The sequence below is a fragment of the Peromyscus eremicus genome, chromosome 14 (genome assembly GCF_949786415.1).
Source record: "Peromyscus eremicus chromosome 14, PerEre_H2_v1, whole genome shotgun sequence".
Lineage (NCBI taxonomy): Eukaryota > Metazoa > Chordata > Mammalia > Rodentia > Cricetidae > Peromyscus > Peromyscus eremicus.
The window spans coordinates 33,711,991-33,723,084 of record NC_081430.1 but is presented as its reverse complement, the minus strand read 5'-3'; positions in this window follow the sequence as shown (position 1 = coordinate 33,723,084).

Genomic DNA, 11,094 nt, shown 5'->3' with positions numbered 1-11,094 from the left:
CTCTCTTTACTACCTCCACACTTCTCCTTCACCTCCCTATCTCCCCTTCCCACTGTGGCCTTTCATTTCCAGCTACCATTTACATGCTCCTTAAAACCTCCTCTTCTGCTCTCAGTTACACTGGCCCCTTTAAAGTCTCATGGCCTTTACCAATATTTATAGCTACATGAATACTCCTATGTGACATAGGCGTGGCTTGCAGATAAGAAAACACAACAATTGTCTTTCTGAGCCAATTCACTTATACAATGTTCTTCAGTTCCATCCATTTACCTACAATTTCCATAATTCTATTATTCTTTATAGTTGAATAAAATTCCATTGTGTATCTATCTGTACTACATTTGCAGCATCTATTCATCTGGGTGATAGACATCATGGAAGATTCTCCTTTCTTACTATTGTGAAAAGAACATCGATAAACAGCTATCTTAGGCTGTAGAGATGGCTCAGTGGTTAAGAGTGTGGATGCTCCTGCAGAGGACACAAGCTTAGTTGCAAGCACTCATGTCAAGTGCCTCACAACTACCTATAATTTTAGTTTCAGGGTATCTGACATTGTCTTTCAGCCTCATAGTTTTCTATTATATTCCATTGTCCTACACATCTGTCTTTATACCAACACCATGCTGCCTTTTGTCACTATGGCTCTGCAATATAGTTCGAGGTCAGATATGTAATGCCTCTAGCTCTGTTCTTTCTGTTTAGAATTAGTTTGGTTATTGTGTTTACATATGTACTTTAGAGTTAATTTTTTTTCCTATTTCTGTGAAGAATGGTTTTGGAATTTTGTTGGGGATTGTCTTGAATCTATAAGCTGCATCTGGTAGTATAGACATTTTTACAATATTGATTCCATCATTCCAGGAAGATAGAAGATCTTCCATGGTCCAGTATCTTCTTTAATTTCTTTTTTTTCAGTGTCTTAACATTTTTTTCTATAAAAATCTTCACCTCCTTGGTTATATTTATTTCTAAATACTTTGTTTTATTTTTTTGAGGCTATTATGATTGTGATATTTCTCCTGATTTCTTTCTTAGCAAGTTCATTTTTGTGTCCTTCTCCTTTTCTGAAAGTATTTATCAGATCCTGAATCTTTTTGATAGAGTCCATGGGACCTTTTAAGTATAGAATCAGGTCAATTTCAAATAAAGATTGTCTTAGCCACTGTTCTATGCTGTGAAGGAACACTTATAATAAAAGAAAGAATTTAATTGGAGCTTGCTTACAGTTTTAGAGGTTTAATTCATTATCATCATGGCAAACAGACAGTGCTGGAGAAGTAGCTGGAAGTTTTACATATGAATTGTAGGGCATAAGAAGGAAAAGTCACTGGGCTTGGCTTGAGCTTTTGGAAGCTCAAAGCCCACCTCCAGTGACACAATTCCTCCAACGAGGCCACACCTACTCTAATACAAAGTCACACCTGCTAATCCTTCTCAAGTACTGCCACTCCCTGATTACTAAGCCTTCAACTATATGAGCCTATGGGGGCCACTCTTATTCAAACTGCCACAAAGACAGTTAAGTTTCTCCTTTCCATTCTTTAGTTCTTCTATATTTTTTCCTCTTGTGTTGTCACTCTAGCTAAAACTTTGACCACTATATTGAACAAAAGTGTCTCATGCCTGACTTTAGAGGAAATGGTATCAGTCTTTTAGTATTATTAATATGGTGTGTTATTTTTATTAACTTGTGTAGGTTAAACTCACCTTTCATCCTTGGGTTGAAATCCATTTGGTAATGATATATGATCTTAATGTGTTCTTGAATTTGATTTGGTGGTATTTTGTTGAGAGTTTTTGCATCTATGTTCATAGGAAAGATTGGCCTGTAGTTTTCTTCTTTTAAAAAATATGTTTCATTTATTTTTTGAGAATTATATACAATGTGTTTTGATTATATCCACCTCACACTCCTCAACTCCTTTCAGAATCTACTCAAATGCACTCCCTTCCCAACATTTTTTAAATTTAAAAATCATAGCCCACCAAGTCTATTAATGTTGCCTGTATGCTCACAGGTATGGGGCCATCCATTGGAACATGCATCCTACCATCATCACAAAGAAAAGTGAATCTACATCCCATTAGCCATTAACTGCCAACAGCTCCTCATTTAGAGATGGGATCTCATGAACTTCTCTCCTGCCCAGGATGGAATTTTGGTTGACTTGATCTTAGGTAGGTTTTATGCAGGTAACCACAGCTGCTGTGACTTTTTCAATACAGTAGTCATGTTACATCCAAAAGATAGCATTTACAGCATTTCTCCAAATCCTCCTGCTTTTTTTTTGCCTTCTTTTGGTCCCTGTATCCTCAGTGTTCCCTTTGGCTTGGTGCTGAGGATGGGGTTAATATAGATGTTCCATTTGAGTCTGAGTGCTCACAGTCACTTACTCTCCTCATAACTCCAATCAATTATGACTCTTTGTGCTAGCCATTGCTCACTGCAAAAAGAAATCTCTGAGCATGGTTGAGAGACACACATGTCCCTGTACTCCAGTTTTTTGGTCCTGAAGTTCTGGTGTATGTAAGAAGCAACATTTTCCTTAGAGTTTCTACTACTCTTTCAGGGGAAGCTTTATTGGAAGGTCTGCATGGAGTCCATCTGAAAGGGCTTCCCTCTTGGTTCCTATTCTCAGCTCTCCTGCAGAGAAATCCTAGGGCTTTAATTTAAAAAAATTTGAGTTTTGAGAATTTCATACATTTGTTCTATATTCAAATAATTTCCACTTGTCTCTCTTCCCACTCCAACTTCTTCCTTCTTCCCCATACTCCTCTCAAATTAATGACCTTTCTTAATGAAGAAAAAAATATATGCATAATTTGTGTGTGTGTGTGTGTGTGTGTGTGTGTGTGTGTGTACACATATTGAGTTCACTTAGTATTGCTCATATGTATATAAGGCTGACCACTTGGTGACCAATTGGGATTGGGTAATCTATCAGGGATTCATCCCTGGAGAGGACTGGTAAGGACAAGCCCATCTCAGAGGCAAGTAATTCACTTAGCCTATAGGTGAGAAAGCATGATGTCACTTTCTTATTATCTGTCATGGTTTGGAAAAGTATCCACCAGAGGTTCATGTGTGAATGTCCTAGTCCACAGTGAAAGTACTATTAAGTGGTAGAATTTTTAGGAAAGTACCTAGTGAGAGGTCTTAACCTTTTGTATGAGTGTACTCAATGAGGATGGTGGGACTCAAGAATTTCCTGTTTTTATGTTTTTTGCCTCATGATATGAGCAGTTTTCTCTGCTACCTGCCTCACTGTTGTGGACATCTGTTACTACTGTGAGAAGTCCAAAGGAGTGGACACAGCTGATTTTTTTTTTACTAGAACCTCTAAAACTGAGATAGATAAAAACAGTTGATATTTGGCATAGTGATAGAATGTTAACAAAGCATCTACATCTAGTTCCTCACTGAAAACCTTACTGTTACTATACTTTGATAATTTTGTTGAAAATCTCTTAACTCCTATTTTTGTTCTAAGAAGGAAGAGGGATAAAGTGTTGGAAAGCATGTCATATGTTTTTTAAACATAAATTGTTATTCTTAGAACAGGCCATATTTTTTTCATGTTTATGGGTTTGGCATGTTCTTTCTTTCTTTTCTTTTTTTTTTTTAAATTGAAAATAACTTTTTTCGTATAGTGTATTCTGGTCACAGTTTCCCCTTTCCCTACTACTTCAAGATCCTTCTCACCTCCCCACTCATCCAAGTCCAGGCCTTATTTCTTTTTCTCTTTAGAAAACAGGTAGGCAAACAAACGAAACAAAACAAACAAACTAGATATTTTTAAAAAAGCATGAAAAGTACATGTAGAGAGACATACAGACATATGCACACACACACACACACACACATACACGCACACACACACACACTCTCACACACCATTAAAAACACAAAATCAGCTTCCATTCCACCAGAGGCCAGGCCAACATCCTAACCCCACCCATGCTAGCCCAGAATAACTCCAACTGCCCCTCCTCTCCTCATCACCACATCCTGGCCCACACTTCTGGGGCGAGCCTTCCATCCCACCAGAGGCCAGGCCAACTCCCTGAAAACAAGGTAAGCTGGAAAAAAGACCTTCCAAGCAAATGTCTCCAAGAAGCAAGTCGGTGTAGCTATTCTAATATCTAACAAAATAGACTTCAAACCAAAATTAATCAAAAAAGATGGGGAAGGACACTTAATACTCATTAAAGGAAAAATGGACCAAAGTGACATCTCAGTTCTCAACATCTGTGCCCCAAACACAAGGGCACCCATGTTTGTAAAGGAAACATTACTAAAGCTTTAGTAACACACTGATTGTTACACATTGACAGTGGGAGACTTCAATGCCCCACTCTCACTGATTGACAGGTCATCCGCACAAAAACTAAACAGAGAAATACTGGAGCTAACAGATGTTATGAAACAAATGGACCTAATAGATATTTACAGAACGTTTCACTCCAACACAAAAGAATATACCTTCTTCTCAGCATTTCATGGAACATTCCACAAAATTGACCACATACTTGGTTTCAAAGCAAGACTCAATAGATAAAAGAAAATTGAAATAATCCCCTGCATCCTATCAGACTACCATGGATTAAAGCTGGATATAAAAACAACAGAAACAACAGAAAGCTTACTAACTCATGGAAACTGAACAACTCTGTAATGAATAAAAACTAGATCAAGACAGAAATTAAGAAAGAAATTAAACACTTTCTAGAACTCAATGAAAATGAATACACACCATACCCAAATTTATGGGACACAATGAAAGTGGTGCTAAGACAAAAGTTCATAACACTAAGTGCCTTCATAAAGAAATTGGAGAGATCTCATACTAGTGACTTAACAGCACACCTGAAAGCTCTAGAACAGAAAAAAGTAATCAAACCCAAGAGGAGTAGATGACAAGAAATAATCAAACTGAGGGCTGAAATCAGTAAAATAGAAACAAAGAGAACAGTACAAAGAATCAGTGAAACAAAGAGTTGGCTATTTAAGAAAAATCAGCAAGATAGACAAACTCTTATCCAAACTAACTGGAAGGCAGAGAGAGAATATCCAAATTAGCAAAATCATAAAAAAATAAGCGGGATGTAACAACAGACACTGAGGAAACCCAGAGAATCACTAAGTCATACTTTAAAAACTTGGATTCCATCAAATTGGAAAATCTAAAAGAAACGGATAATTTTCTCAATAGGTACCACTTACCAAAGTTATATCAAAATCTGATAAACAATTTAAATAGACCTATAAACCCTAAGGCAATAGAAGTAGTCATTAAAATCTCCCAAACAAAAAAGCTCAGGGTCAGATGGTTTTACACAGCATTCTACCAGATTTTCAAAGAAGGGTTACCTCCAATACTCCTCAAATTGTTCCACAAAATAGAAACCAAAGAAACATTACCCAATTCATTTTATGAGGGCACAGTTACCTTAATACCCAAGCCACATAAAGATTCAACAAAGAAAGAGAATTATAGACCAATCTCCCTCATGAACATTGATGCAAAAATACTCAGTAAAATTCTCCCAAATTAAATACAAGAACATATTAAAAAATCATCCACCGTGATCAAGTAGACTTCATCCCAGAGATGCAGGGATGGTTCAACATAGGAAAATCTGTCAATGTAATCCACCTTATAAACAAACTGAAAGGAAAAAAAAATATGATCCTCTCATTAAATGCCGAAAGAGCCTTTGACAAAATCCAACCCCTTCATGATAAAAGTCTTGTAGATACAAGGGATATATCTAAACATAATAAAAATCAATACACAACAAGCTAATATTGAACATCAAATTAAAAGGAGAAAAACTCACAGCAATTACACTAAAATCAGGAACAAGACAAGGCTGTAGCTGCATTCCTGCTGAGGTACTCTTGGCCTGGCTCCAGAAAGTAGCACCTAGCCCTAATCCATCCTTTGTTTTACCAACACCTTATGTTTTTCTAGTTGCCATATGTGAATCTTGTCTGAGAGTCTCCCAAGGATCAAAGGCCTATACAAAACTTGGTTCAGGAAACCCAGAAAACCGTGCCACCTGAGAAATCAAGGAACTTGTACTTGGCATTTTATCTTTGGGAACTCCTTTCAGGTTGCTTTGAAGGTATGGATGGAAATTAACTGGCTAAACTGTAAATAGAGGGAAAATAAAAGTGCCCCAGGTGAAGAGAAAGTGCTTCAGTCCTTCAAGGTTGGACCCTCCTGCAGCCATGAAAGGCTAGATTCATTCTTAAGGTGACTCTGAGTCTTCTTTCTTCAGATCCGCATGAACCTACACACCCATGCCTTGGACAATCTGCGACACAAGGCTGTCCACTTTCTCCATATCCATTCAATATAGTACCTAAAATTACAGCTGGAGCAATAAGTCAACTAAAGGAGATCAAGTGGATAGAAACTGAAAAGGAAGAAGTCAAACTTTCATTATTTGCAGATGATATAATAGTATACGTAAGTGACCCCAAAATTCTGTCATGGAGCTCCTACAGAATAAAACCTTTAGTGAAGTGGCTGGATACAAGATTAACTCAATAAAACCAGTAGCCCTCCTATATACAAACGATAAACAGAAGAAAGAAATCAGGAAAACAACTCCCTTCACAATAGCCACAAATAATACAAAATATCTTGGTGTAACTCTAACCAAGCAAGTGAAAGATGTATATGACAAGAACTTCAAGTCTATGAAGAAAGAAATTGTAGACGAAATTCTAAACAGTCTTAGTAAATAAGAAACACAGAGCCAAATACAGAGCTAATAGCCAAAGAGGTCAGAGAGCCACAACTACATTATCTAACCACCTCGCGCCGCTATTACTTCCCCAGAGAGCGAGCTTCTTCCTGTCTGATTTGTGTTTTTATTGCCTTTCTGTTCTGCCTTCTCATTGGCTCTAAGCCCAGCCACATGACTTCCTCGTTACTGCCTGTCTGTACAGACCTCCAGGTCTCTATGGTTGGTACTGGGATTAAAGGCTCATGTCACCACGCTTGGCTGTGTCCTTGACCACACAGAGACCCTGCCTGCCATGTGATCGGATTATGGGAGTGTGCTATCACTGCAGACTTCTGCTTATGGCTTGCTATGTGACCTCGCTATGTGACGTCTGATCTCTGGGCAAACTTTATTTATTAACATACAAATAAAATCACATTTCAGCACAATTAAAATATAACCACATTTCCCCTTTTTATTCTAATAAAAAAATACAGAAATGATAGAATAGAGGGTAGATTATTGAATCTACTCTGAAAAGTAAAGAGAAAATATAGATATGATATAGATAAAAAGATTATTGAATCTACTTTTAAAAGACAATTACTAGTTTTAAATACTTTACATTGGATTGGATTTTTGTATATTGTATACAAATTATATATATTGAGATTGATATTGTCAGAAAATGCTGTATGTATATTTCTAATCTTGTTCAGGATATTGTACTAAGACAGTTCAATTAACAATGTAATGATGGAAAGATCTCCTATGCTCATGGGTTGGTAGGATTAACACAGTAAAAATGCTCATTTTATCAAAAGCAACCTACAGATTCAACATAATTCCCATTAAAATCCCAATACAATTAATTCTTTACAGACCTTGAAAGAAAAATACTCAATTCATATGGAAAAACAAAAAACTCAGGATAAGTAAAACAATCCTGTATAATAAAAGAACTTCCAGAGGCATTACCATCCTTAATTTCAAGCTCTAGTACAGAGCTATAGTAATAAAAACCAAATGTTATTGGCATAAAAATAGACAAGTAGATCAACTGAACTGAATTGAAGACCCAGATGTAAATCCACATACCCATAGATACCCAATTTTTGACAAAGAAGCCAAAATTATACAATGGAAAAATGAAAGCATCTTCAACAAATGGTAGTGGTCTAACAGGATGTCAGCATGTAGAAGAATGCAAATAGATCCCTATCTACCTCCCTGCACAAAACTGAAGTCCAAGTGGATAAAAGACCTCAACATAAAGCCAGATACACTGAACCTGATAGAAGAGAAGGTGGGAAATAGTCCTAAATTCATTGGCACAGGAGATAACTTCCTGACAGAATACCATTAGTGCTGACACTAGGATCGAAAACTAATAAATGGGACCTCATGAAACAGAAAAGCTTCTGTAAGGCAAAGTAAATAAGACAAAATGGCAGCTTACAGAACGGGAAAAGATCTTCAGGAATCCCACGTCTGAGATTTAATATATATTTCCAAAATATATTAAAAAAATTTAAGAAACTAGACATCAACAAACCAAATAATCAATTAAAAAATGAAGTACAGATCTAAACAAAGAATTCCCATCAGAGGAATCGCAAACGACAGAAAAACACTTAAAGAAATGTTCAACATCCTTTGCCATCAGGAAATGCAAATCAAAATGACTCTGAGATTTCATTTTACACCTGTCAGAATGGCTAAGATCAAAAACACAAGTGCCAGCTCATGTTGCAGAGGATGTGGAGCAAGGGAAATACTTTTTTACTAGTGGTGGGAGTCCAAACTTATACAGCTATTTTAGATATACCACTCTTGGACATATACCCAAAGGATTCTTCTTCATACCACAAGGACATTTGTTCAATTATGTTCATAGAAGCTTTATTTGTAATAGCCAGAATCTGAAAACAACCTAGATGTCCCTCAACCAAAAATGGCTAGAGAAAATGTGGTACATTTACACAATGGAGTATTACTCAGCTGTTAAAAACAATGGCATCATGGAATTTGCAGGTGAATGGATGGAACTAGAAAAAATCATCCTGAGTGAGGTAACCCAGACCCAGAAAGACAAACATGGTATGTACTCATTTATAAGTGGATATTAGGTGTAAAGTAAAAAATAATCATGCTACAATCCACAGCTCCAGGGAGGCTAGGTAACAAGGAGGGCTCCAGGGGGACACTCACATCTCCCTGGGAAGGGGAAATAGAAGAGATTTCATGAGTAGACTGGGGGCAGGTGGGGATAGGAACATGAGGGATCAGGTGGGGAGGGGTCAAAGGGGAGAGTACTGAAAAAGATGATTGGAAAGGGGGTGGGGGGTGCATTTCAGGGTCAGGTAGAAACCCAGTGCAAGGGAAATGCCCAGGAATCTACAAGGATGACCCCAGCTAAGACTCCTAGCAAGAGAAGATACATAGCCTAAACATGCCATCTCCTGTGACCAGGCAAGCCTTCTAGTGGAGGGATTGGGACACCAACCTAGCCACTTAACCTTAGACCTACAGTCTGTCCTGTCTATGAGATGTGCTGGGATAAGGGTGGGACAGAGATTGTGGGAGTGGCCAACTAAATATTGGTCCAGCTGAAGACCCATGCCATGAGATTGAGCCCACCTCTGACACTGACTGGAGTGCCAGGACCCAGAGGCTGGATGGCCCAGAGACCTATGACAGAACCAAACACAACTGGAGAAGGAAAAAGATGTCAATGTAATGATGCCAATTGTCATCAGAAAGGCTTCATACAGCAACTAATGGAAACAGATACAGAGAGCCACAGCCAAACATTAATTGAGTTTAGGGAATCCTGCCGAAAAGAGGGAGGAAGACTTGTAGGAGCCAGAGAGGTCAAAGACATCACAAGTATGCCCATGGAATCAACTAACCTGGGCTAATAGGAGCTCACAGAGACTGAACTAACAACCAGGGAGCCTGTTTGGGACTGACTTAGGCCCTCTGCGTATATGTAATGGTTGTATAGTTTAGTCTTCTTGTGGAACTCCTAACAGTGGGAGCAGAGGCTGTCTGTCTCTCTTTTGTTGGCTTTTGGGACCCTATTGCTCATACTGGGTTGCCTTGCCTCGCCCTACACAAGGGGCGGTGCCTAGTGCTACTGTAACTTCATATGCCACGTTTTGTTGATATCCACGGGAGGCCTGCCCTTTTCTGAATGGAAACAGAGGAGGAGTGGATTGGTGGGGGGCAAGGGAATGTGGGAGGAGGGACTGGTAGGAGAGTAGGGAGGGGAAACCATGGTCAGGATATAAAATAAATAAATATTAAAAAACCCCCAAACCCCACAAAATCGGAAACTACATTATACAATCAAAAGACCATAAGAGAAAAAAAATCTAAACAAAGCAATGTGAGACCAAAAAAAAAAAAAAAAAAAATCTCCAAAAAGACCACTGAGTTGATTTTGTCTTGGCCCTCTCCTGATGAACATAGGGCTTGCCCTCAAGTGTGGTTTATATACCTAGTGAGACTCCATTGGAGAAAACTATTTTTTCCTCTGTCAATCAGAGAAAACTATTTTTTCCTCTGTAAATCGTTGTCACTTGGAGAATAGCTTCCTGGTTAGGGATGGGAGTGTGTGTACATTTTCCCGCTCTCAGCTCTGGGACTCCCTCCCATCAGGCTTGAACCTGTATGACCCTGTGCATGCTGCCACAGTCTCTGTGAGCTCATAGTTGCAGCAGTCCTGTTGTGTGTGGAAGACACTGTTTCCTTGGTATCATCCATCCCCACTGGTTCTTACATTCCTACTCTTACAACGGGTCTGCCGCCTCTTCCACAGAGTTCCCGAAGCCCAGAAGGGAAGAACTTCAGGACTGAGTGATCCAAGAGCTCTTCTCACTTTCTGTACATTGTCCAGTTGTGGGTTTCCATATTACTTCCCATCTGCTGCAGAAGAAGCTTCTCTGATAATGGCTGAATGAGACACTGACCTGTGAGTATATGGCAGAATATTATTAGAAGTCATTTTATTGTTATGCTCCTTTGGGAGAAAAATAGTATTTGGTTTTCTCCTAGTTCCATGGTCTATTCTTGGCCTTGGATTCTTGGCCACCTGAGCAGTGTCAGTCATGGGTTCCATACAGGTTACTTGATGGAATCCCCTTCACTTTGTGTGCTGGGATGTTTTTCCTGACTCTGTTCTTCCTATTCATAATTTATCAAAGGAACTTGTTTAAAAAAATAATGTCAGCCACTAAAATGAGTCACTTTAGAACCAGAAGTTAGCCTTATTTCTCCATTTCTTCAGACTCCAACAGTGTAGTGCTGGAACATTGATATATTAATGAATATTTATTGAGTAAATAC